Raw genomic sequence first — 27742 nt, 5'->3', positions numbered from 1 at the left:
TCAATCACAACATTGGGCTTTTCTTCATGTCTGTGATTGAGTTTTCCTCACTACCCTTTCTGGATATATTAATTACTAAGGGAATCAATGGTAACTTGGTTACGTCTAATTACAAAAAGCCTACAGCCACCAATGCCCTTCTTCATTGGAGTAGTCATCACCCAGAGCATTTAAAAAGGGGGATCCCTATGGGACAGTACCTTAGAATTCGGAGGAATTGTTCCGATGATGTAACCTTTGAATCCCATGGAAAGGAATTGAGGAGTAATTTTCAAGCCAGAGGGTATTCACCTAGGGTTCTGACAAAAGCCTATAAAGAGGCTAAAAGCAGAGACAGAACAGCATTACTGAATCCTTCCATTAAAACACAGGAGAATGATGTGGTACGCTTCATAACCACCTTCGATAATGGTGCCACCTACGTGAGACAGATCATTGAGAAGCATTGGTCAGTCTTACAGATGGACTCAGATGTCTCAAGCTATCTTGGTGACACCCCTGCAATTACCTACAGAAAGGCTCGCTCGCTGAATGACAGACTGGTACACAGTCATTTTACGAGTCCTGCCAAGGAAACTTGGCTTAAGAGTAATGTGACGGGCTGCTATAAATGTGGACACTGCACTACCTGCCAATATATCGAGACAGGGAATAATTTTGTGAGCAATGTCACAGGAAAAAACTATAACATCAAACAATTTATAAATTGTAGTACTAAAGGAGTCATTTATAAAGCATCCTGTTGCTGTGGCATTGAATATGTCGGAAAGACTATCCGAGAATTCAAGCGTAGGGTTGGAGAACATATTGGCGATATGGAACATGGCAGAGATACTCCTATCTCTCGGCATGTTAATAATATACATAATGGCCAACCTAAACATCTTAAATTCATGGCCATTGAGAAGGTGACAAAACCTATACGGGGGGCAATTGGGATCAATTGCTTCTCCAGCGGGAGGCCAAGTGGACCTTCTATTTAAACACTGAGTCCACATGGACTTAATGATCAAATTAATTACAGTTGCTTCATCTGAATGACTCCCCTTAAGCCCCTTTATTTGTAGCTGCCCTCTGATATCATACAGTTATTATTCGATCATGCCGAAATCCCCCTTTTTCCGTCACTCATTTGTGGGATTCGCAAGACTAATAAGCATATAACATATGCTAGCTCATCAAATTCTGTTGTTTTTACATGGCCTTTCAGGTATATCATTGTGAGTTAGTAATTAAATGTGCTGCTCTATTCATGTGTTTTGTTCACAATTGTGCTTCAATCATGTGTATTTTTTAAATATTGTAGATATCTGCGGCCTGTTGTGAGAGATTTTTGCCTTCATTGTTCCTATCAGTCATGTTTGGTAGCTTGGTAACAGTTACTTTTGGCCGGCATTTTTTCTCCCCTTTTTTTTTGGTCTCAGTACTATACGGTGCCCGTTCACTTATGTTGCTTTAACCTGAGCATTCCTCTTTCTCGCACGTGGTTTAACCTTGTAGCATCTGGTTGTGGTATGATAATTGTCTCCACCGCTCGTGGTTGCCTCTATTAGCGTCTAGGTTGCCCAGTTACGCTGACTCCCGCTCCTTCATATAAGTGTTCTTAACTCATTTTGGCCTCGGTAAGAATTTTTCATTTTCTTCTTACACATACTATACCGCCCGCTGGTACCGATCTGTGTTTTACATCTGTGTTTTACTGCTACGTTATGGACTTACATTCTAGACCATGTTTTTAGTCAGCGGGCTCTTCCGGTCTGAGTGCGCATGATGGGTAGCGTCTCTATAAGCGTCTAGGTTACCTAGTTACGCTTACTTCCGGTTTGCGCTTCTCGACATGTAAGTGTTCATTCATTTTTGCTTGAGTTAGCACTCTTTTACTTCCCCTGATACTTACCGCACTGCCCATTGGTACCGATCTGCGCTTTACTGCGACGTTATCGGCTTACAGCCTGGGGTCTTGTTGCTAGGCAGCGGTCACTTCCGGTTTTAGTGCGCATGATGGGAAGCGCCTCCATTGCCCGTATGGCACTTGGCGTGCAACTCCAAAGACACTTGAGTTCCACCCTTGTCTCTGTATTCTAACATGCTCATAAGGTTACATATTCTTCTATTATGGAGTATACAGAGTGCACACAGAGCGCGGTTATGAGACTATAACTCTTTTACTACCCACATTGGTCATGTGATTCCTAATTGACAACGGCATGTGTGTGTGTTTTTTTTCACACTCCGGCTCTTATTTAACACCAGCCCTATACCTCCATCACTCTCTGCAGGACAGCATAGAGGGTGGCAGGACTCTATGTCCCTCCTTTACTTAGCACATTTGCACCTTCCTCCTAATACAAGCAAGTCCCCTGATGATATAGCTTGGAAGAAACGCGTTGGGACGACATCATAGGGAGAGTGCAGGGCATGTGTGTGCAGGGGTAGTTGCTGACTGCCCTTGTAAGGGCAGGAGCTTTGGGGATAGCCTATTGGTAGCCCTATAGGGATTGACATAGGGATTGTCATCTCTCCTTCTTCCGGATTATCGCTTGACCAGGGAATATCCGGTGCTCCGATGCCCATGGAATTGGTGAGACTGTTCCGTTTTTTATTTAATTGTGAACAGGCCCACATTATTTGCTATGATTGAAGGTAGCCAATCATTGTAGTCATATGCGACTATGTGTATATAAATTGATGCTGCTTTACAGGTGAAGTTTGTTTACAGTGTCTCAGGAACACCATACCATAGCTTTTTTGATTCCGTAAGCACTGACGCAGTCGGAATCTTTTAATGCTATAGAGGTTTACTAGTCTTTGTGACCATTTACTATATGGCTGAGACGCTGCCTCAATTTGTGTTTTCACTTGGGTGACTGTCTTTTTATGTTTCTTTGATTTATTAAAAGTTACGTTTTATTATATCCACTTTTTGCTTTATAATGACCAATTGTCAGTGGTACCATCTGTGTGATTTACATTCTAAATATAGATATTGCTTTGCCTCTATAATCAGTAACCCGACATCTCCTGACGCCCGATGATGGGCCCAACGGAGGCTCCAGAGCTTCTATTTGCCCTGTATAATCAGTGACTCCACATCTGACGCCCGATGATGAGACCAGAGGAGCTTTTACACCCACTTGGCGTTAGGATGTATAGTGGACTGTTGTGAACTCTGTTTTTGGGCTCCCTCTTGTGGTCACAAGTGGTACTGTGTGAGTGCTGTCTTTGGGCTCCCTCTGGTGGCTCTTTGTGTCATTCTGCAGGTCTGAGGCTGGATCAGCTGTTTCGTTATCTGTTAGCTGGTTTCTTATTTAGCTCACCTGGACTATCAGTTGTTGCCTGCTGTCGATGTGTTCAGTGCTGTTTTGATCTCTCCTGAAGTCCTTCGCTATCAGTCTCTTCTAGAGAAGCTAAGTTTTCTGTTTGGTTATTTTTTGCTCATCAGTGTTCAATATGTTCCTTGGTTATTTATTTGTCCTTGTCCAGCTTGCTAATATGTGATTTCCTTGCTTGCTGGTAGCTCTAGGGGGCTGAGTTTCTCCCCTCACACCGTTAGTTGGTGTGGGGGTTCTTGAATTCTCAGCGTGGATATTTTGTATAGGGTTTTTTACTGACCGCACAGTTCCCTGCCTGTCTTCTGCTATCTAGTATTAGTGGGCCTCATTTGCTGAATCTGTTTTCATTTCTACGTTTTGTATTTTCCCCTAACCTCACCGTTATTATTTGTTGGGGGCTTCCTATATCTTTGGGGTCATTTCTCTGAGGCAAGTGAGGTCTTACTTTCTCTATAGGGGTAGCAAGTTTCTCAGGCTGCGTCGAGACGTCCAGGAATTTAGGCACGCTCACCGTCTACCTTTAGTGTGTTCGTTTAGGATCAGAATTGCGGTCAGTCCAGTTACCACCTCCCTAGAGCTCGTTCTATGTTCATTAACTTAGCTAGTCAGTTCTGTGAGCCTCAGCCACTAAGGATCATAACAGTGGACTCACTAGACCACTGATGGTGCAGTGGTAGCTGTGTATCCAATACACAAGAAACAGGAGAATGACCTGGTTCATGTTGGTGGGTTCGGCAGCCTGTAAAGTAGACAGATGGGTATCCAAGGTTTGCATGAAGGTTACTAGCTGATCCTGGTTCAGAAGAAGGGCAGCCAGCTCTCTTTGGGCTGAGTATCGGGTGTCAGAGTCCATGGCCTGGGCAAACTGTTATGCCCACTGGGCGTGAGGATGTATAGTGGACTCACTAGACCACTGATGGTGCAGTGGTAGCTGTATACCCGATACACAAGAGATAGGTGAATGAGCTTCCAAAAACCAAAGATATTTATTTAAAAGAAGCTTAACAAAAGGGGTGAGATGCCTGAGGGGAGGACTCTCTGGACCACGACACTGAACCACGTAGTGGAGCATTGGGCAAGGTATACCCCTATACAGAGAATCTCCCATAGCAACACCAGGTGGCCTATATGCCGCTATACCCAAACCAGAGGAATGACCCGCACAGACCGTATAAACAAGACAGTGGAATACTGGCTCCGTCGGTGGAGAGAATCTCGGAAGCTCTGCGTAATCCCGGAAAGGCTGTTCCAGCCGGCAGCGATATCTGGATGGTTGTGTGAGGAGAGGCTTGGTCAGCCTGGAGTGGAAACCGGAGTGTCCAGAAGGATCCAGGATAGGGAACTGCCAGCAGAAGATTCTGAGAAGACAGAGGTGTGAGGAAAATGTTTGTCACGATAATGTAAATACCATAGCTGACGGATTTTTGCACTTCTGACCATGGTCCCAAAAACACCTGGCAGACACTGGGTAATTTGAAGCTAGTGTGTGAGCAGGGTGTGGCTTTAAACTGCAGGTGACCAATCCTGCAAAGCCACCTGTGGTCCCTCCTCAGTCAGGAATGTCTTTGTCTCCAGAGGCTCAGAACTTAAACATCTCTGACCTCAGTGCATATAATTAACCAGCCCTTAGTGATGCCCCGGGGCTAGAGTATACAAGTCTCTACTCTCAACCCAGCCCAAGAGTCAGCAGTTTTTTGCCCGAGGAGCTGTACTGTGCACTGGGACATCTGGGGTCTGCCTGCCAGCATGGTTTTGCCTGAATAACTGAGAACATGTGAGTTTTACCTTTCTTATTTAATCCCTGTTATTTTTATAATTACCTTGTACATTTTCAATTGTCTCATATTGTAACATCTTTATATGCCTTTTTTTGTAAACACTGCCTTAAACTTTCGGAGTAAAATATATAAATTACTAGTTCGTTCTTCCTGTTCTAAAACGTACCCTAAGTCTTCTGAAGGGAATTACGCTACTGTTTTGGGTTAGCATTTAATTGAAGCTGGTGTGTCATGATCTCTGCAGACAGAGATCATAGCAAGCCTATAGAGGGACAAGCTCTCGGAAGATGGAACTATACTGACCATGAACTAAGCCTGCCGCGCAACTAGAAATAGCCAGGTAGCATTTCCTATTTATCGCTAGATGCCCAGCTCTGGCCTAAGACCTAAATAGCTAGCAGAGGGAAATATAAGACCTGGCTCACCTCTAGAGAAATATTCCAAAGAAGACAGTAGCCCCCCACATATAATGACGGTGAGTTCAGATGAAACAACAAACGCAGCAGGAAAATAGTCTTAGCAAATTTGAGGTCCGCTTACTAGATAGCAGAAGACAGATAGTATACTTTCATGGTCAGCAGAAAAACACTAACAAAACACCATCCAGAGATTACCTTAAACTCTGGCATTAACTCATAACGCCAGAGTAGCAATCCCTGATCAACGAGAGCTTTCCAGACACAGTAACAAAACTTCAGCTGTGAACTGGAACAAATAGGCAAAACAAAACATGGACTAAAGTCCAACTTATCTAGTAGTTGTCTAGAAGCAGGAACAAGCACTGAGAGGCATCAGATAACATTGTTGACCGGCAAGAAACCACCAGAGAAATGAGCTTAAATAGCGACACCCACTACTGATGGAACCAGGTGAAACAGGAAAGAGGATGACAAGTCCAATTCCACAAGCGGCCACCGGGGGAGCCCAGAATCCAAATTCACAACAGTACCCCCCCCTCAAGGAGGGGGCACCGAACCCTCACCAGATCCACCAGGGCGACCAGGATGAGCCCTATGGAAGGCACGAACAAGATCAGAAGCATGAACATCAGATGCATTGACCCAAGAATTATCCTCCTGGCCGTAACCCTTCCAGTTGACCAGATACTGGAGTCTCCGTCTGGAAACACGAGAGTCCAAAATTTTCTCCACAACGTACTCCAACTCACCCTCAACCAACACCGGAGCAGGAGGCTCAACTGAAGGTACAACAGGTACCTCATACCTGCGCAATAACGACCGATGAAAAACGTTATGAATGGAAAAGGACGCAGGGAGGTCCAAACGGAAAGAAACAGGATTAAGAATCTCCAATATTCTATAAGGGCCGATGAACCGAGGTTTAAACTTAGGAGAAGAGACCCTCATAGGGACAAAACGAGAAGACAACCACACCAAATCTCCAACACAAAGCCGAGAACCAACACGACGATGACGGTTGGCAAAACGCTGAGTCTTCTCCTGGGACAACTTCAAATTGTCCATAACCTGCCCCCAGATGTGATGCAATCTCTCCACCACCGCATCCACTCCAGGACAATCCGAGGATTCCACCTGACCGGAGGAAAATCGAGGGTGAAACCCCGAATTACAGAAAAACGGGGACACCAAGGTGGAAGAGCTGGCCCGATTATTGAGGGCGAACTCTGCCAATGGCAAAAAAGCAACCCAATCATCCTGGTCAGCAGAGACAAAACACCTCAGATATGTCTCAAGGGTCTGATTAGTCCGCTCGGTCTGGCCATTAGTCTGAGGGTGAAAAGCAGATGAAAAAGACAAATCTATGCCCATCCTAGCACAGAATGCCCGCCAAAATCTAGACACAAATTGGGTACCTCTGTCAGAAACAATATTCTCAGGAATACCGTGCAATCGGACAACATTCTGAAAAAACAGAGGAACCAACTCAGAAGAAGAAGGCAACTTGGGCAGAGGAACCAAATGGACCATTTTAGAGAAACGGTCACAGACCACCCAGATGACAGACATCTTCTGGGAAACAGGCAGATCTGAAATAAAATCCATCGAGATGTGTGTCCAAGGCCTCTTAGGAATAGGCAAGGGCAACAGCAGTCCGCTAGCCCGAGAACTACAAGACTTGGCCCGAGCACAAACGTCACATGACTGCACAAAGACTCGCACATCTCGTGACAGGGAAGGCCACCAGAAGGATCTTGCCACCAAATCCCTGGTACCAAAAATTCCGGGATGACCTGCCAATGCAGAAGAATGTACCTCAGAGATGACTCTGCTGGTCCAATCATCCGGAACAAACAGTCTATCAGGCGGACAACAATCCGGTCTATCCGCCTGAAACCCTTGCAAGGACCGCCGCAGATCAGGAGAAACGGCCGACAAAATTACTCCCTCCCTAAGGATACCTGTGGGTTCAGAATTACCAGGAGAGTCCGGGTCAAAACTCCTAGAAAGGGCATCTGCCTTAACATTCTTAGAACCCGGTAGGTATGACACCACAAAATTAAAGCGAGAAAAAAATAAAGACCAGCGCGCCTGTCTAGGATTCAGGCGTCTGGCAGTCTCAAGATAAATCAAATTTTTGTGGTCAGTCAATACCACCACCTGATGCCTAGCCCCCTCGAGCCAATGGCGCCACTCCTCAAACGCCCACTTCATGGCCAAAAGCTCCCGATTCCCAACATCATAATTCCGCTCTGCGGGCGAAAATTTGCGAGAAAAGAAGGCACAAGGCCTAATGACGGAGCAGTCGGAACCTTTCTGCGACAACACTGCCCCAGCTCCGATCTCCGAAGCGTCAACCTCAACCTGAAAAGGCAGATTCACATCAGGCTGACGCAACACAGGGGCAGAGGCAAAACGGCGCTTAAGCTCCTGAAAGGCCACTACAGCATGAGGGGACCAATTAGCAACATCAGCGCCTTGTCTGGTCAAATCAGTCAGTGGTTTAACGACGTCCGAAAAACCAGCAATAAATCGGCGGTAAAAGTTGGCAAAGCCCAAAAATCTCTGAAGACCCTTAAGAGAGGAAGGCTGAGTCCAGTCACAAATAGCTTGCACCTTGACGGGATCCATCTCAATGGAAGAGGGAGAAAAAATATACCCCAAAAAGGAAATTTTCTGGACCCCAAAAACGCACTTAGACCCCTTCACACATAAAGAACTAGACCGCAGAACCTGAAAAACTCTCCTGACCTGCTGGACATGAGAGTCCCAGTCATCAGAAAAAATCAGAATATCATCCAGATATATTATCATAAATTTATCCAGAAAATCGCGGAAAATATCATGCATAAAAGACTGGAAAACTGAAGGGGCATTAGAAAGACCAAAAGGCATGACCAAATACTCAAAGTGGCCCTCGGGCGTATTAAATGCGGTCTTCCACTCATCCCCCTGCCTGATCCGCACCAAATTATACGCCCCACGAAGATCAATTTTAGAGAACCACTTAGCACCCTCTATACGAGCAAACAAATCAGTAAGCAATGGCAATGGGTATTGATACTTAACAGTGATCTTATTCAGAAGCCGATAATCAATACATGGTCTCAAAGAGCCGTCTTTTTTTGAGACAAAGAAAAACCCAGCTCCCAAGGGAGAAGAAGATGGACGAATATGTCCCTTTTCCAAAGACTCCTTTATATATTCCCGCATAGCAGCATGTTCCGGCACAGACAGATTAAACAAACGACCCTTTGGATATTTACAACCCGGTATCAAATCTATGGCACAATCGCACTCACGGTGCGGAGGTAACGACCCAAGCTTGGGTTCGTCAAAGACGTCTTGATAATCAGAGAGGAACTCAGGGACTTCAGAGGGAATGGACGACGAAATAGAAACCAAAGGTAAGTCCCCATGAATACCCTTACATCCCCAGCTCAACACAGACATTGCTCTCCAGTCCAAGACTGGGTTGTGAGACTGCAACCATGGCAATCCCAGTACCAAATCGTCATGTAAATTATACAGCACCAGGAAACGAATAATCTCCTGGTGATCCGGATTGATACGCATGGTTACTTGTGTCCAGTATTGTGGTTTATTATTAGCCAATGGGGTGGAGTCAATCCCCTTCAGAGGAATAAGAGTCTCCAAAGGCTCTAAATCAAAACCACAACGATTGGCAAAGGACCAATCCATAAGACTCAGAGCGGCGCCAGAGTCAACATAGGCGTCCGTGGCAATGGATGACAAAGAGCAAATCAGGGTTACAGACAAAATAAACTTAGACTGAATGGTGCCAATGGAAACAGACTTATCAAGCTTCTTTGTACGCCTAGAGCATGCTGATATAACATGAGTAGAATCCCCACAATAGAAACACAATCCATTCTTCCGTCTAAAATTCTGTCGCTCACTCCTGGACAGAATTCTATCACACTGCATACTTTCTGGCGTCTTTTCCATAGACACCGCCAGATGGTGCACCGGTTTGCGCTCCCGCAGACGCCTATCAATCTGAATAGCCATTGTCATGGACTCATTCAGACCTGCAGGCACAGGGAACCCCACCATAACATCCTTAACGGCATCAGAGAGACCTTCTCTGAAAGTTGCCGCCAAGGCGCACTCATTCCACTGAGTAAGCACAGACCATTTACGGAATTTTTGGCAGAAAACTTCAGCTTCGTCTTGCCCCTGAGATAGTGCCATCAAAGTTTTTTCTGCCTGAAGTTCCAAATGAGGTTCCTCATAAAGCAAGCCCAAGGCCAGAAAAAACGCATCCACATCGCGTAACGCAGGATCCCCTGCTGGCAATGAGAAGGCCCAATCTTGAGGGTCACCCCTGAGCAAGGAAATCACAATCCTAACCTGCTGAGCAGGGTCTCCAGCTGAACGAGACTTCAGGGACAAATAAAGCTTACAATTATTTCGGAAATTCTGGAAGCTAGCTCTATTCCCTGTGAAGAACTCCGGCAAAGGAATTCTCGGCTCAGATACCGGAGCATATACCACAAAATCTTGTAAATTTTGTACTTTCGTGATGAGATTATTCAAACCCGCAGTTACACTCTGGAGATCCATTATTGTCAGGTGCACACAGAGCCATACAGAGATTAGGAGGAGAGAGAGAAAAAAGACTGCAGCAAGGCAGACTGGAGGAAAAAAAAAAAAAAAAAAAAAAAAAATTCCAGCAGACTTCTTATAACTCTCCTTTCTCAACCTGGGTCTTTAACACTTTATTGGCCGGTCAAACTGTCATGATCTCTGCAGACAGAGATCATAGCAAGCCTATAGAGGGACAAGCTCTCGGAAGATGGAACTATACTGACCATGAACTAAGCCTGCCGCGCAACTAGAAATAGCCAGGTAGCATTTCCTATTTATCGCTAGATGCCCAGCTCTGGCCTAAGACCTAAATAGCTAGCAGAGGGAAATATAAGACCTGGCTCACCTCTAGAGAAATATTCCAAAGAAGACAGTAGCCCCCCACATATAATGACGGTGAGTTCAGATGAAACAACAAACGCAGCAGGAAAATAGTCTTAGCAAATTTGAGGTCCGCTTACTAGATAGCAGAAGACAGATAGTATACTTTCATGGTCAGCAGAAAAACACTAACAAAACACCATCCAGAGATTACCTTAAACTCTGGCATTAACTCATAACGCCAGAGTAGCAATCCCTGATCAACGAGAGCTTTCCAGACACAGTAACAAAACTTCAGCTGTGAACTGGAACAAATAGGCAAAACAAAACATGGACTAAAGTCCAACTTATCTAGTAGTTGTCTAGAAGCAGGAACAAGCACTGAGAGGCATCAGATAACATTGTTGACCGGCAAGAAACCACCAGAGAAATGAGCTTAAATAGCGACACCCACTACTGATGGAACCAGGTGAAACAGGAAAGAGGATGACAAGTCCAATTCCACAAGCGGCCACCGGGGGAGCCCAGAATCCAAATTCACAACACTGGTGGCAGCAATACCGTGCACTGTGCCTTTGGGAGTCGTTGTAGCGATGGCGACATTGATAATTATTGTTTCTGCCTGAGCGGGAGTAGTTAAATCGCCTCGCTGCAGCGTGCCCAATAGCCAGTACATAGCAAGCAGCCTTTCGGGCCACTAATTACCCTAGGTTAATAGCATAACAAAATCCCATCATGGATATACTTCGGCTCATGTGTTCGTTCATCTCACCATAGATGAACCCTGAACTTTGGCCACATAATCATATTAGGACACTCCATACTCAGACTTTCGACCATATACACAAACGGAGTTCAAGTCCAATTTAATGTATAAAAATGTAATAAATTTTATTAATCAACAATAATCATAAAAACTTAAGTCACATATCACATAATTAATTTTACATGTTCAGCATGGGAAAACAACAATGGTACCAGACCTGTATGATAGCCTACTCACTGCCATTCATTATAATAAAGTGCTCAATGCCATAATACCTTCCAATGGGAAAGGAAAACAAGAACCCCAAGACCCAGACTATTAGTAACTGTTTCACATCATATATGTTGTAGTGCCAGTCTTAGCGCTCTTCCTTACCCATCTAGCAGACAGCAGGTGGTCACACAGTGCAGCCCCAACGCGCGTTTCGCGTTGGCTTCGTCAGGGGGCGGTACTGTGGTGTATACAGGGAGGATATTTATAAGATAACTGATTATTCTTAATTGCGCACAATGGTTCGGCGCATGTGCGCCGAAGACCACGCCAGGTGCTGCATCCTGTTCGGCGCCCACCATGACGCCGCGCAACAGCGACGCCCAGCCGACGTCACTGAGGCGCACACGTCACTTACAGGTGCCGCCCACAATGCCCCGGGACTCCGGCTACGGCAGACATGCGCACTATGCACAGGAGGAAGGACCGCCTATGTCCTATGGGGAGGAATCACCGCTGCAGCCTACGTGAATATTAACTCTTTACTGACAAATATACCCACCCACTATTCTTACAGAAACCATCCCTACCATAAACAGTGCTAAATAGAACAACTTAACTGTCCCTAAGTCATTACCCAAATACTAAAGTGCTAACAGATTACATTACAGAAACAGTGACTGTGCCTGAAAATACGGTCATACTGCTACAAGTGAGTGACATTTAACCCCTTTACTATATAATCATTATGTGACCTTAAAATATATGTAAAATTAATTATGTGATATGTGACTTAAGTTTTTATGATTATTGTTGATTAATAAAATTTATTACATTTTTATACATTAAATTGGACTTGAACTCCGTTTGTGTATATGGTCGAAAGTCTGAGTATGGAGTGTCCTAATATGATTATGTGGCCAAAGTTCAGGGTTCATCTATGGTGAGATGAACGAACACATGAGCCGAAGTATATCCATGATGGGATTTTGTTATGCTATTATATTCTGTATCCTTACAGCTACCATTGTGGAGGAAATGGATTATCGTGAACGCGAGAAAGCGTGGCTGACTCAGCTAGATAAAATGTTCAGTGAGGGTGCCAATGGTACCAGTGATTTTAAAATAGGAGACACCACTGGTTTAACTGCAACATACAAGGAACTATTAAATAAACGTACCCGCCTTTGGTGGAATAGGGCGTTTCTGGAGAAGTATTTGGGATGTGGCCTGATACCACGTGGACTTCGTGTCCAAGTATTTCCATCATTTACTATTAGTAGTGTAGCATCGGGTGGTTTCGTCAAACTCAATCTGACAGGTGGCCCGCCCCCTATCAAGATGTATCAAAAGGTTGTAACCCCTCCTCCCCGCCCTGTCAGCAGCTGCCTCTCCTTGTCTGTCTGTCAGCTTGTGATATAGTATGATATTGTTTGATCCTTGGATTATTATCCCAGTATTGTTTTTTATATTAGATTTTTTACATATTGCTAATTGGATACATTAACACAAACAGTTGTTTGTGGCACATATGTGTAAAATTGTGTTTTTATAACACACGGTGCCCCGTTATACAATTATATCCTAGTTGTTTTGGGGTCTTCTGTAAGCTGTATTTTAGAGACAGCTGGCCACTGCACATTTAGAATGAAACAGCATATTTTTCAGCTTATAACGCAGTTTCTCATTTTCAGGAGTTTTAAGAGGTCATGTTATGTGTGATAAGGGGCTACATGCTCGTGTGGTTAATAGATAAAATACAGATATAATATGCCAATTCACCAACAGTGACCGGTTTACACATAACTCGGCAATAATCAAGGGTAGCTATACAATACAAGACAATAGACTTTATTAAAGTATGTATCAGACAGGCGTGATATTTACTAAGGCAGCTGAAATGAACTTGCCTCTGTAATCAGAGCAGTGTATTTTATACACAGTGTTCACATATAGTGAATAGTGCTTCTATATGTATTTGTGCTGAGAGTGCATTCTGCAACCAGAGCAATACTGCTAGCTATCAGTGTGAAACTTTCAGACAAGTACAGTATATTCTGGACATATTATGTATAATTATTAGTTAATTGTTCACTAAAACGATCATTTCTGACAGAACAATGACAAATTTTGACAAAGACACTTCAATAATATAAAAATTCTTACAGAATATAAAAAGCAAAAACATTAAATATGTATGTACACATGCATGATTTAGCTTAAAAGACATATTATGTATAATTATTAGTTAATTTTTCACTAAAATGACACAAAATTGTGTTTTATAATACACCATGCTGTTTATTCATTATATGTTGTATTAAATAGAGTCTAACTGTCACATTACACGTCTTGCTGTACCAGTATGTATCAGACTGCAATGGCACATCACACTGCTTGCTGTAGTGAATAGAGCTTCTATATGCAATTGTGCTGAGAGTGCAATCTGTTATCAGTGCAATACTGCTAGCGATCAGTGTGAAAAAATTTTGACAAAAACTATCCTATATCAATGCTCGTATTTTTATTACACTCACCACAGGTCATATTATGTATAAATATTAGTTAATTTTTCACTAAAATGATAATTTCTGCCCGAACAACGGATTAAACTTGAAAATTTTGACAAAAACTATCCTATATTAATGCTCGTATTTTTATTACACTCACCCCGGGTCATATTATGTATAATTATTAGTTCATTTTTCACTAAAATGATCATTTCTGCCCGAACAGCGGATTAAACTTGAAAATTTTGACAAAAACTATCCTATATTAATGTTCGTATTTTTATTACACTCACCCCCAAATGAGCCACTGCTAATTTGATGACCCAATTTTTATCATTTCAATACTATACATTAACTAAATGCTAGAGCTTATGTTACAATATTTTATCTGTTTATTTTATATCATATTAGATTTTCACATTATTTGTAGCTGTTTGTGTGGGTGCTATATTATGTATATTCTGTGTTTCTGCACTATTATTTGTTGAAAATTTTTCACTAAAATGATAATTTCTGACAGCGGCTTCTTTTGTAATATGCAACAGCCCATATTTGTGGCTTCTTTTTCTATTTGCAGGGGAGATGTGACCGTAGCCGCAGCTCACTGAGCGTTACCACCGGACTCACTTCTCTTTGGGGCTTCTGAATGTACACTATTCCCACCCACGGAGGGTTTTCCTTTAAAAATATGAATATTATTGAATATAATGCGTTACTTTCTTACTTTTCTATATAAATAGTGCAATAATTCGCACCCACGGACGGTTTTCCTTTAAAAATATGAATATTATTGAATAGTCTCATATCTCATCTGCGGCAATAGACTGTAATCATTTTTCATATTATTTGTAGACACTCTAACGGACATATTATGTATAGCCGGTGTTTTGACAAGTATGAAGCGACGTGTTTTTATACGTTTATAACAAGCATAACCACTATATTGTAAACGTTTAAACGTGTATTTTATTCACAGTGTTCACTAGTCAGGTTTAGATTTATTTAAATTCACACGTGGGGTGTATGTACACAGGAATGATTTAGTTTAAAAGCATATAGTTCAGCGATAATGTCAGGAGTTGGACAGGCAGTTATCAATCTTTCATACGTATCACAGAAAGATTTTAGTTTGACCTGGGCGAGTTTAATTTGTGCGTACTGGCCAGCCATGGCAATAAATATTTTGATGTGTTCATCACTCCACACAGGGCCCCCCGTGTAACACGAATGTTCAGCAACAGTGTGTTTTTTACTGACGCGGTGCCGCGGCACGGCGCGTTTCTTTAGAGGTAGTACATTGTCAAAATCGCTAGAAGATCCTGCAAGAGCAGAATCTGCAGACTGTACAGCATGGCGCACCCGTATATTGAACGGAACTGTGGGTGACCACATACCCTCAGAGAGCTGTTCGTTTTCACTGTTTTCAAAAGTAACTTGTGGTATGCTGTCGGTGCTATCGGCCTCCTGAGTTATGCAGGGGCTGTCGTTCTGTTTGTGATTGGAGTTTAGCATAGCAATTCCACATGCTTTTGCCTTACGCTTTTTAAAAAATTTTGCACAACTTCACTCCAGTCCCGCCTAATGTATTGTAGGTATACCTGTATTTTGGTGCATTTTTTTCTGTTTCATCTCGCAAAACATGCAACTTTTTGAGCTAAAAAGTCATAAAAACTTTTCAACACAGAAAAAATTAATATTATGCAAATTTTATGAATTGTGTGTGCCATTTTTAAGACTTTGACAGCGTGTCCAGGGGTTGTGTTATGTGTGATAGCCAGCTACGTGCTCGTGTGGTTAACAGATAAGATAAAATAATGAGTAAGAGACATCCTACAAAGAGAATCCTTTTCCCATTTCATTTGACCTGCGATATTCCACATTTTTTTTCAGCGTGCATGAGAAAGATTTAAACAAGTAAGTAGAACTTTTTTCTTAACTATATATTAAATGTAAATACTTGCCCTATTTATAATACTCTTTATATACTCTATATATGTGTACCGGTACGCATGTGCAAGAATAAATTTAAATGTTAGCCAGAAATCTAAAAAATCGAGTGTTTTTATAATCACTAGTATTCATATTAATAGTTACTTTTAACTATCCTTTTAGAGTGTCTAGTAGTTTTATATTCTTTGTCTGATATATTTCTACACAAAGCTTCAAAACTATTTTGTAATTTATAATGTATCACAGTAGTTTCATATGAAGTTACATCTTAGGCTCTGTTCAGACTATTGTAATATCTGTAGCTTAAAATAGAGCCAAATAGCTACTTTCAAATCAGGACATACACCATTGATTTTAATGGGGTCTAAGGGGGTTCTATCAAGGTTTTCCACATAATAGTTATGGAAAGAATAATGCTACAGAATTGTCCGCTCCAGTTATAAAACAAAAAATGATGAAAATTATCCCTGATGATAATGTGAAAAAGGCTTATGCAGTGGGTTTATGGATCTCTACAATAAACACCATGTGTAGAAATTTGGTTCTAGAACTTGTTGGATTAGTGAATATAATAACGTTTGGCATATTTTATAACATACAGCTAATGATTCTTGCTTTTAACTTGTATGTAACTGGTTAATGTTACTAATTCCCTCTAACATGGGGTCATAATAAAGAATAATGACCTAGCTGGTTGTTTGGGTGATATTGTAAAATCATTTATTGTTTCTACTACTTGGCAATTGTTACATTCAGTTATTTTTATTTTTTTATTTATTTTAATTTTTTTCCTTGGATTTTGTTAGTCATTACAATTATTTTTGCTCCCAAGATAGGGTTTTAGAGTCACCAAGTAACATAAATGTGCAGGCTCCTGAATATTACAATTACAAAACATTCAAAGTTTGTTTCTCCACTTTTTGCAGATAATAAATCTTAATTTCTTTATAATTTGACTTTTAGTTATAGTTTGTTTCAGTTCTTTGGCGTTCTATGTATACCGTAAATTTTGCTTCCTTTCAGTGAATAATATAAGACAAATTATTTTTATTCAAAGACATCTAACTTATGTATACTTTTAAAGCTTTGTTACATTTCTATCCAGTCTACACCATGCTGTGTAACATAAATACATGTGGTCTTGTAGTGATTTAATATAGTGCACCAAACATGATATGGTTTTTGGTTTCTCTGAATTGCCGCAAACAAAACATATAAGGTAGTACAGCACAAGATGTGAGCGTACCCGCAGCTCACTGAGCATTACCACTGTACTCACTTCTCTTTGCTGCTTCTGAAAGTACACTATTCTCACCCATGGAGAGTTTTCCTTTAAAAATATGAATATTAATGAATATAATGTTTTACGTATGTTACAGTATTTTATTTTCCTGGTGTTACTTTTGTTCATGTATTACCGGCTTCTTCTTCAGTTGTGATTCGTACGTTTTCTATATAAATATGGGTAAATGAATTGTCCATTATAGAACCATTTTGAATCCATGTTTTGTAGACCTTAAGCATTTTGTATAACAGATGTGTTTCTCCTGATTTTTTCTTGGTTAAGGGATCACTGATGTTTTAATAAACTTTGAATAAATAACTGGTCATACATAAGAAACCTTGCAATATATCTTTATAGAAATAATACTTCTGCACTCATGGCCGCTTCTCCTCCACCTTTGCCTCCTGAACTCATCATTCACTGTGAAATAATGCAAAAATCCATCTTTGTGCTGATGGAGGCACCATAGCAGCTACTTGTCAATCACTACGGTGACTCAGCAGAGCCTTCAGCAGCACGTGTGTGTTGTTTGTGTTTGTGGTTCTTGTGTGTGTGTGTGTGTGTTCTGTGTTTCTTGTGTGTGTGTGTGTGTGTGTGTGTGTGTTCTGTGTTTCTTGTGTGTGTGTGTTCTGTGTGTCTGTTCTGTGTTTGTTGTGTGTGCTGCATGTGTTGTGTGTTCTGTATGTTGTGTGTGTATGTTTGTTGTGTGTGATGTATGTGTTGTGTGTGTTCTGTATGTTATGTGTGTTTGTTGTGCGTGTGTTCTGTGTGTTGTGTGTGTCTGTCTGCCATCATCTCCTTTCTGCAATTCTCCTCTCTCTTTACAAAACCACAAACTTATAATGGCAAAATGTTGATGCCTCCATCAGCACAAAGATGGATTTTTGCATTATTTCACAGTGAATGATGAGTTCAGGATGCAAAGGTGGAGGAGAAGCGGCCATGAGTGCAGAAGTATTATTTCTATAAAGATATATTGCAAGGTTTCTTATGTATGACCAGTTATTTATTCAAAGTTTATTAAAACATCAGTGATCCCTTAACCAAGAAAAAATCAGGAGAAACACATCTGTTATACAAAATGCTGAAGGTCTACAAAACATGGATTCAAAATGGTTCTATAATGGACAATTCATTTACCCATATTTATATAGAAAACGTACGAATCACAACTGAAGAAGAAGCCGGTAATACATGAACAAAAGTAACACCAGGAAAATAAAATACTGTAACATAAGTAAAACATTATATTCATTAATATTCATATTTTTAAAGGAAAACTCTCCATGGGTGAGAATAGTGTACTTTCAGAAGCAGCAAAGAGAAGTGAGTACAGTGGTAATGCTCAGTGAGCTGCGGGTACGCTCACATCTTGTGCTGTACTACCTTATATGTTTTGTTTGCGGCAATTCAGAGAAACTAAAAACCATATCATGTTTGGTGCACTATATTAAATCACTACAAGACCACATGTATTTATGTTACACAGCATGGTGTAGACTGGATAGAAATGTAACAAAGCTTTAAAAGTATACATAAGTTAGATGTCTTTGAATAAAAATAATTTGTCTTATATTATTCACTGAAAGGAAGCAAAATTTACGGTATACATAGAACGCCAAAGAACTGAAACAAACTATAACTAAAAGTCAAATTATAAAGAAATTAAGATTTATTATCTGCAAAAAGTGGAGAAACAAACTTTGAATGTTTTGTAATTGTAATATTCAGGAGCCTGCACATTTATGTTACTTGGTGACTCTAAAACCCTATCTTGGGAGCAAAAATAATTGTAATGACTAACAAAATCCAAGGAAAAAAATAAAAATAAATAAAAAAATAAAAATAACTGAATGTAACAATTGCCAAGTAGTAGAAACAATAAATGATTTTACAATATCACCCAAACAACCAGCTAGGTCATTATTCTTTATTATGACCCCATGTTAGAGGGTATTAGTAACATTAACCAGTTACATACAAGTTAAAAGCAAGAATCATTAGCTGTATGTTATAAAATATGCCAAACGTTATTATATTCACTAATCCAACAAGTTCTAGAACCAAATTTCTACACATGGTGTTTATTGTAGAGATCCATAAACCCACTGCATAAGCCTTTTTCACATTATCATCAGGGATAATTTTCATCATTTTTTGTTTTATAACTGGAGCGGACAATTCTGTAGCATTATTCTTTCCATAACTATTATGTGGAAAACCTTGATAGAACCCCCTTAGACCCCATTAAAATCAATGGTGTATGTCCTGATTTGAAAGTAGCTATTTGGCTCTATTTTAAGCTACAGATATTACAATAGTCTGAACAGAGCCTAAGATGTAACTTCATATGAAACTACTGTGATACATTATAAATTACAAAATAGTTTTGAAGCTTTGTGTAGAAATATATCAGACAAAGAATATAAAACTACTAGACACTCTAAAAGGATAGTTAAAAGTAACTATTAATATGAATACTAGTGATTATAAAAACACTCGATTTTTTAGATTTCTGGCTAACATTTAAATTTATTCTTGCACATGCGTACCGGTACACATATATAGAGTATATAAAGAGTATTATAAATAGGGCAAGTATTTACATTTAATATATAGTTAAGAAAAAAGTTCTACTTGTTTAAATCTTTCTCATGCACGCTGAAAAAAAATGTGGAATATCGCAGGTCAAATGAAATGGGAAAAGGATTCTCTTTGTAGGATGTCTCTTACTCATTATTTTATCTTATCTGTTAACCACACGAGCACGTAGCTGGCTATCACACATAACACAACCCCTGGACACGCTGTCAAAGTCTTAAAAATGGCACACACAATTCATAAAATTTGCATAATATTAATTTTTTCTGTGTTGAAAAGTTTTTATGACTTTTTAGCTCAAAAAGTTGCATGTTTTGCGAGATGAAACAAAAAAATGCACCAAAATACAGGTATACCTACAATACATTAGGCGGGACTGGAGTGAAGTTGTGCAAAATTCTTTAAAAAGCGTAAGGCAAAAGCATGTGGAATTGCTATGCTAAACTCCAATCACAAACAGAACGACAGCCCCTGCATAACTCAGGAGGCCGATAGCACCGACAGCATACCACAAGTTACTTTTGAAAACAGTGAAAACGAACAGCTCTCTGAGGGTATGTGGTCACCCACAGTTCCGTTCAATATACGGGTGCGCCATGCTGTACAGTCTGCAGATTCTGCTCTTGCAGGATCTTCTAGCGATTTTGACAATGTACTACCTCTAAAGAAATGCGCCGTGCCGCGGCACCGCGTCAGTAAAAAACACACTGTTGCTGAACATTCGTGTTACACGGGGGGCCCTGTGTGGAGTGATGAACACATCAAAATATTTATTGCCATGGCTGGCCAGTACGCACAAATTAAACTCGCCCAGGTCAAACTAAAATCTTTCTGTGATACGTATGAAAGATTGATAACTGCCTGTCCAACTCCTGACATTATCGCTGAACTATATGCTTTTAAACTAAATCATTCCTGTGTACATACACCCCACGTGTGAATTTAAATAAATCTAAACTTGACTAGTGAACACTGTGAATAAAATACACGTTTAAACGTTTACAATATAGTGGTTATGCTTGTTATAAACGTATAAAAACACGCCGCTTCATACTTGTCAAAACACCGGCTATACATATTATGTCCGTTAGAGTGTCTACAAATAATATGAAAAATGATTAGAGTCTATTGCCGCAGATGAGATATGAGACTATTCAATAATATTCATATTTTTAAAGGAAAACCGTCCGTGGGTGCGAATTATTGCACTATTTATATAGAAAAGTAAGAAAGTAACGCATTATATTCAATAATATTCATATTTTTAAAGGAAAACCCTCCGTGGGTGGGAATAGTGTACATTCAGAAGCCCCAAAGAGAAGTGAGTCCGGTGGTAACGCTCAGTGAGCTGCGGCTACGGTCACATCTCCCCTGCAAATAGAAAAAGAAGCCACAAATATGGGCTGTTGCATATTACAAAAGAAGCCGCTGTCAGAAATTATCATTTTAGTGAAAAATTTTCAACAAATAATAGTGCAGAAACACAGAATATACATAATATAGCACCCACACAAACAGCTACAAATAATGTGAAAATCTAATATGATATAAAATAAACAGATAAAATATTGTAACATAAGCTCTAGCATTTAGTTAATGTATAGTATTGAAATTATAAAAATCGGGTCATCAAATTAGCAGTGGCTCATTTGGGGGTGAGTGTAATAAAAATACGAACATTAATATAGGATAGTTTTTGTCAAAATTTTCAAGTTTAATCCGCTGTTCGGGCAGAAATTATCATTTTAGTGAAAACTTAACTAATAATTATACATAATATGACCTGTGGTGAGTGTAATAAAAATACGAGCATTAATATAGGATAGTTTTTGTCAAAATTTTTTCACACTGATCGCTAGCAGTATTGCACTGATAACAGATTGCACTCTCAGCACAATTGCATATAGAAGCTCTATTCACTACAGCAAGCAGTGTGATGTGCCATTGCAGTCTGATACATACTGGTACAGCAAGACGTGTAATGTGACAGTTAGACTCTATTTAATACAACATATAATGAATAAACAGCATGGTGTATTATAAAACACAATTTTGTGTCATTTTAGTGAAAAATTAACTAATAATTATACATAATATGTCTTTTAAGCTAAATCATGCATGTGTACATACATATTTAATGTTTTTGCTTTTTATATTCTGTAAGAATTTTTATATTATTGAAGTGTCTTTGTCAAAATTTGTCATTGTTCTGTCAGAAATGATCGTTTTAGTGAACAATTAACTAATAATTATACATAATATGTCCAGAATATACTGTACTTGTCTGAAAGTTTCACACTGATAGCTAGCAGTATTGCTCTGGTTGCAGAATGCACTCTCAGCACAAATACATATAGAAGCACTATTCACTATATGTGAACACTGTGTATAAAATACACTGCTCTGATTACAGAGGCAAGTTCATTTCAGCTGCCTTAGTAAATATCACGCCTGTCTGATACATACTTTAATAAAGTCTATTGTCTTGTATTGTATAGCTACCCTTGATTATTGCCGAGTTATGTGTAAGCCGGTCACTGTTGGTGAATTGGCATATTATATCTGTATTTTATCTATTAACCACACGAGCATGTAGCCCCTTATCACACATAACATGACCTCTTAAAACTCCTGAAAATGAGAAACTGCGTTATAAGCTGAAAAATATGCTGTTTCATTCTAAATGTGCAGTGGCCAGCTGTCTCTAAAATACAGCTTACAGAAGACCCCAAAACAACTAGGATATAATTGTATAACGGGGCACCGTGTGTTATAAAAACACAATTTTACACATATGTGCCACAAACAACTGTTTGTGTTAATGTATCCAATTAGCAATATGTAAAAAATCTAATATAAAAAACAATACTGGGATAATAATCCAAGGATCAAACAATATCATACTATATCACAAGCTGACAGACAGACAAGGAGAGGCAGCTGCTGACAGGGTGGGGAGGAGGGGTTACAACCTTTTGATACATCTTGATAGGGGGCGGGCCACCTGTCAGATTGAGTTTGACGAAACCACCCGATGCTACACTACTACTATTAATGATATAGAATTTGTGAAACAATGGGAGGAAGCAGCCACTACGTGTTCTCGGAAATTTATGGAACTTCTATCCAAGCATAATGAGAAACAACTAAAGGAGCTAGATGTGGAACTAAATATAGTCCAAAATGATATTAACAAATGCCTGACAGGTGATATGGTGCCAAAATTTAAAAGTGAGATGGATGTGGCCCTGAAAAAATGGGAGACAGAAGTAGTGCAGTTTAAAACAAAAAAATATCAAAGAAATATGGCAGATCTACAACAAGATCGTGTATATAGGTGGCAGAAACGTAGTACATCTAGGAAAACGTATTTAAGGAGTCGATCAGCCTCACTATCTTCAGTATCCTCGGCTGAGGAGAGAACTCAAAATACGGAGATGGCTAGAACGTCATGGGAAAGAAAGGATCACGTGAGGAATGAGTGGAAAAATGGAAAATTTGGCAATAAACGCAAGAGTACAACATCCCCAAAGATGGATAAGAAAATAAAAACAAATACGTTAGAGGTGATTAATTTATCCATGCATATCTTATCTAAGCCACAACAGGAAGTCCTGGGGTTAGGACTATCATTCTCTCCATGTAATAATTTTGATTTTTTTCTCAGCAGTAAAAGATTTGAACTTGTTTTCACGAAAAATTATCTTAAAAAGACTGCATTATCAACCGTCATCTTCTCACGGCATAATGGATCCAGTGGAAATGGAGGCATTAGAAAATTTGGAGGCACTAGAGCGAGAGTCCAATTTGGATGTGGTAAGTACCTCTCCACCCTCTATAGCTGCCAGATGTACCACTTTTCCCCCCCTGTCACTATGTCCACAGGTGGAAATATTCACCAAATTGGTGAAGGAAGATTTCAAAAAAATTAGTAACTATAAAAAAAAAGGATAATCTTAAGGTGGAACAGAGACTGGCATTAGAGGAGATTAAAAAATGGGATGATGTTGTCATAAAACCAGCTGACAAGGGGGGAAACGTCGTCATCTGGCCAGTGGAGAGGTACGAACGGGAAGCTTTCAGACAATTGCGGAATAAAGATACATATACACAGTTACCGCAAAACCCCATGCAGAAATTCCAGGCACAGCTACGAAATATCGTGGAAATAGCGTTTGAGAGGGGAATTATTTCAAAAAAGATTCTGGATGGACTACTAATACCACATCCGGTGGTCCCAACATTTTATCTAATTCCTAAAGTTCATAAGGATTTGACGTCTCCACCAGGACGTCCTATTGTCTCTGGCATAGGAGGGTTATGTGATGCAACATGCAAATTTATTGAGCATTATTTACGACCACAAGTTGATACGTTGCCCTCCTATGTCAGGGACACTACAGACGTCCTGGGGAGAGTAGATGGTGTGGTAATGGAGGATGATATGATATTAGTAACGGCAGACGTCGAATCGCTCTATACGAGCATTCGTCACACAGATGGGGTTCATGCGACAAGGTTTTTTCTGGAGTCTAGTAACTTAGAGGCAGATACTAGGAAACTGGTGTTGGAGCTGTTAGATTTTGTTCTCACACATAATTTTTTTGTTTTTAAAGATCGTTTTTTTCTACAGAGACAGGGCACTGCAATGGGGGCGGCTTGTGCGCCCTCGTATGCAAATCTATTTTTGGGATATTGGGAGAGAAATATCTTGTCAGAGGGCGCGCAGGCCTTCCCCCAAATTGTAGGATGGTACAGATATATTGATGACATCCTGTTCATCTGGCAGGGCCCTGTCTCTGAACTACAGCAATTTATGGTGGGACTCAATCGTGGCAGCTCCAACATCAAGTTGACCTATACATATAACAAAAAGGAAATTTCCTTTTTAGACATCACTCTGAAGGTGCAGGAAAATGGAGATGTCTATACAGACATGCACCGAAAAGAGACTTCGGTGAACGCCTTGTTGCATGCCTCATCATCTCATCCTCGATCCACAATTAAAGCCATCCCAATAGGACAGTTTTTAAGAGCTCGACGAATATGTACTTCAGATCATATGTTTGAGAAACAATCAAATGACCTTAGTGAACGTTTTCATCAACGCGGATATAGTCGCCGGGCTATTAGACAAGGATACATGAGGGCTAAAAAACAAAATAGAAATGAGCTATTGAGACCAAAAAGGAAAGATAGGAAAATGGGGGAAAACCAAATAAGATTCATCTCCATGTATAATCATAGATGGGAAATGATGAGGCACATATTACAAAAACATTGGTCCGTTCTAAAAACTGATTCGGTATTACAAAAATGTCTTCCTGACAGACCCTTACTTACATCACGAAGAAGCAGTAATATCCGAGACATGGTAGTACATAGCCACTATGTTGCTAAAGCTGCAGACCCATTTAATGCCGGCAAACAGAAGAACGGATTCTATCCATGTGGAGACTGCCTTGCATGTAAAAATATGGTAAGGGCCACATCCTTCACGTCATCAGATGGTAAAAAAGAATTTAAAATCAAAGACTACATTAGTTGCAGTACCACATTTGTGGTCTACTACGCAGAATGTACATGTAAACTCATATACGTTGGTCTCACATCTCGCGAATTGCGTGTGCGCATACGCGAACATGTGAGAGACATAATTGCATCACGTGAAGTGGAAGATGTGGCCACCCTAAAACCAATTCCAAAACATTTCAGGGCATATCATAATTGCAACCCCAAAGAATTGAAAGTTAGGGGGATAGATAAGATACGGGCCGGCATTAGAGGGGGGGATCTAAAAAGAAAACTGGCACAACAAGAGTGTCGGTGGATCACTGTCCTAAATACAGTAGCTCCAGAGGGCCTGAACGAACAAGTTAGTTTCAGTTGCTTTTTGTAATAGAGTCTCCATTTTTAATGTATTGTGTGTGTTGTTTTTCTATTTTATTCATTATATGTTCTTGTTTTAAATATAGAAATTAGTCTAAAAAAGCTAGAAAGCTAATACATGTGATGACGCCAAAGAGACAAGCATTTTCTAAAGAACATCATGATGGGATACCGGGGGAGCTTATTCTGTTATTAGATCTGGAAGATGGACCCTAGAACTATCTATGCCTTATGATGTGACGTGGGATGTCGGAGGAGCAGCATTATTATCCACCTATATTTCTGTTATAAGGCACTACTATTTATGCATTTATATTAATATCACGTAATAATAATTTCTGTTTTTTAGAAGGCATTGGTATATGTCTTTTTGTATTTAAGTATTAACACTATGAAATGTGTATGTATATATTTTAAGGTCACATAATGATTATATAGTAAAGGGGTTAAATGTCACTCACTTGTAGCAGTATGACCGTATTTTCAGGCACAGTCACTGTTTCTGTAATGTAATCTGTTAGCACTTTAGTATTTGGGTAATGACTTAGGGACAGTTAAGTTGTTCTATTTAGCACTGTTTATGGTAGGGATGGTTTCTGTAAGAATAGTGGGTGGGTATATTTGTCAGTAAAGAGTTAATATTCACGTAGGCTGCAGCGGTGATTCCTCCCCATAGGACATAGGCGGTCCTTCCTCCTGTGCATAGTGCGCATGTCTGCCGTGGCTGGAGTCCCGGGGCATTGTGGGCGGCGCCTGTAAGTGACGTGTGCGCCTCAGTGACGTCGGCTGGGCGTCGCTGTTGCGCGGCGTCATGGTGGGCGCCGAACAGGATGCAGCACCTGGCGTGGTCGTCGGCGCACATGCGCCGAACCATTGTGCGCAATTAAGAATAATCAGTTATCTTATAAATATCCTCCCTGTATACACCACAGTACCGCCCCCTGACGAAGCCAACGCGAAACGCGCGTTGGGGCTGCACTGTGTGACCACCTGCTGTCTGCTAGATGGGTAAGGAAGAGCGCTAAGACTGGCACTACAACATATATGATGTGAAACAGTTACTAATAGTCTGGGTCTTGGGGTTCTTGTTTTCCTTTCCCATTGGAAGGTATTATGGCATTGAGCACTTTATTATAATGAATGGCAGTGAGTAGGCTATCATACAGGTCTGGTACCATTGTTGTTTTCCCATGCTGAACATGTAAAATTAATTATGTGATATGTGACTTAAGTTTTTATGATTATTGTTGATTAATAAAATTTATTACATTTTTATACATTAAATTGGACTTGAACTCCGTTTGTGTATATGGTCGATAATTACCCTAGGTGCAGTACCTAATCTGACCTGAGGGTAAGGGGGGCGCCAGAGAGCTAGAAGTTTCAAGTGGAACTGTAAGCGGGATATACATAAATCCCTGCAGTTCGTGGTATATTGAAGAGCAGTGGGATACCTAAAATAAGCCCCTGCTGTAAAGTAAGAGGTCAATAGCCTTGTGTTTTTTTCATCACACTGTAGCAGTGGAGTGATAACTAAGATAAGCCCCCTGCACATGTGATAGCCGTTGTCACGCTATGGTATGAAATATCATATAAGTTTAGTTGCTCTTCAGCCCATGCTTTGGGCTAAACCCCCCTTCTCTCTCTGGCTCTCCTTGTTTCTCTGTGTGCTTCGGAATGTATGTTAGAAGGGGGTTTTATAGCCCTGGTGTCATAAATTCCAGGCTCCACGAAAGTTACTCGCCCCCTCCCAACTCTACTAGCTGGAACTGGGAAAAATGGCTCCAAAATCTATGGAAGTCCTTTGTTCTATTATTGTAAGATATTGGGCCAAGGACTGTGGCTAAGAGAATCTTAAATAGAGATTGCTAAAGTCCATCGGAGCATCTATCCATCACTCTAAACATGAGCTTCTAACTCCATCAGGTAAAGAGTTTTGGATTTCTCTGTAAATATGCATCACAGATAGGACATATTTGATCTCATTAGAATGCCAACGTTAATACGAGATGAATGCTGGGTTTGTTATGACTATGACATGTTTTGTAGCGGAGTTATAGAAATTAGACA

General features: G+C 40.3%; 1 long non-coding RNA gene across 1 annotated transcript in view; it reads left to right on the top strand.

Moving 5' to 3' along the window:
- Positions 1-26949, top strand: part of LOC143803321 (uncharacterized) — a 30161-nt gene extending 3212 nt beyond the window's left edge. The window contains exons 2-3 of the long non-coding RNA XR_013220949.1: positions 23451-23599; positions 25759-26949. This is a non-coding gene — a long non-coding RNA (uncharacterized LOC143803321). The remainder of the gene's footprint in view (positions 1-23450; positions 23600-25758) is intronic.
- Positions 26950-27742: the final 793 nt, after the last annotated feature.

Source organism: Ranitomeya variabilis, chromosome 1 (assembly GCF_051348905.1).
Source record: "Ranitomeya variabilis isolate aRanVar5 chromosome 1, aRanVar5.hap1, whole genome shotgun sequence".
NCBI lineage: Eukaryota > Metazoa > Chordata > Amphibia > Anura > Dendrobatidae > Ranitomeya > Ranitomeya variabilis.
This window is presented reverse-complemented; position numbering and strand designations above follow the sequence as displayed.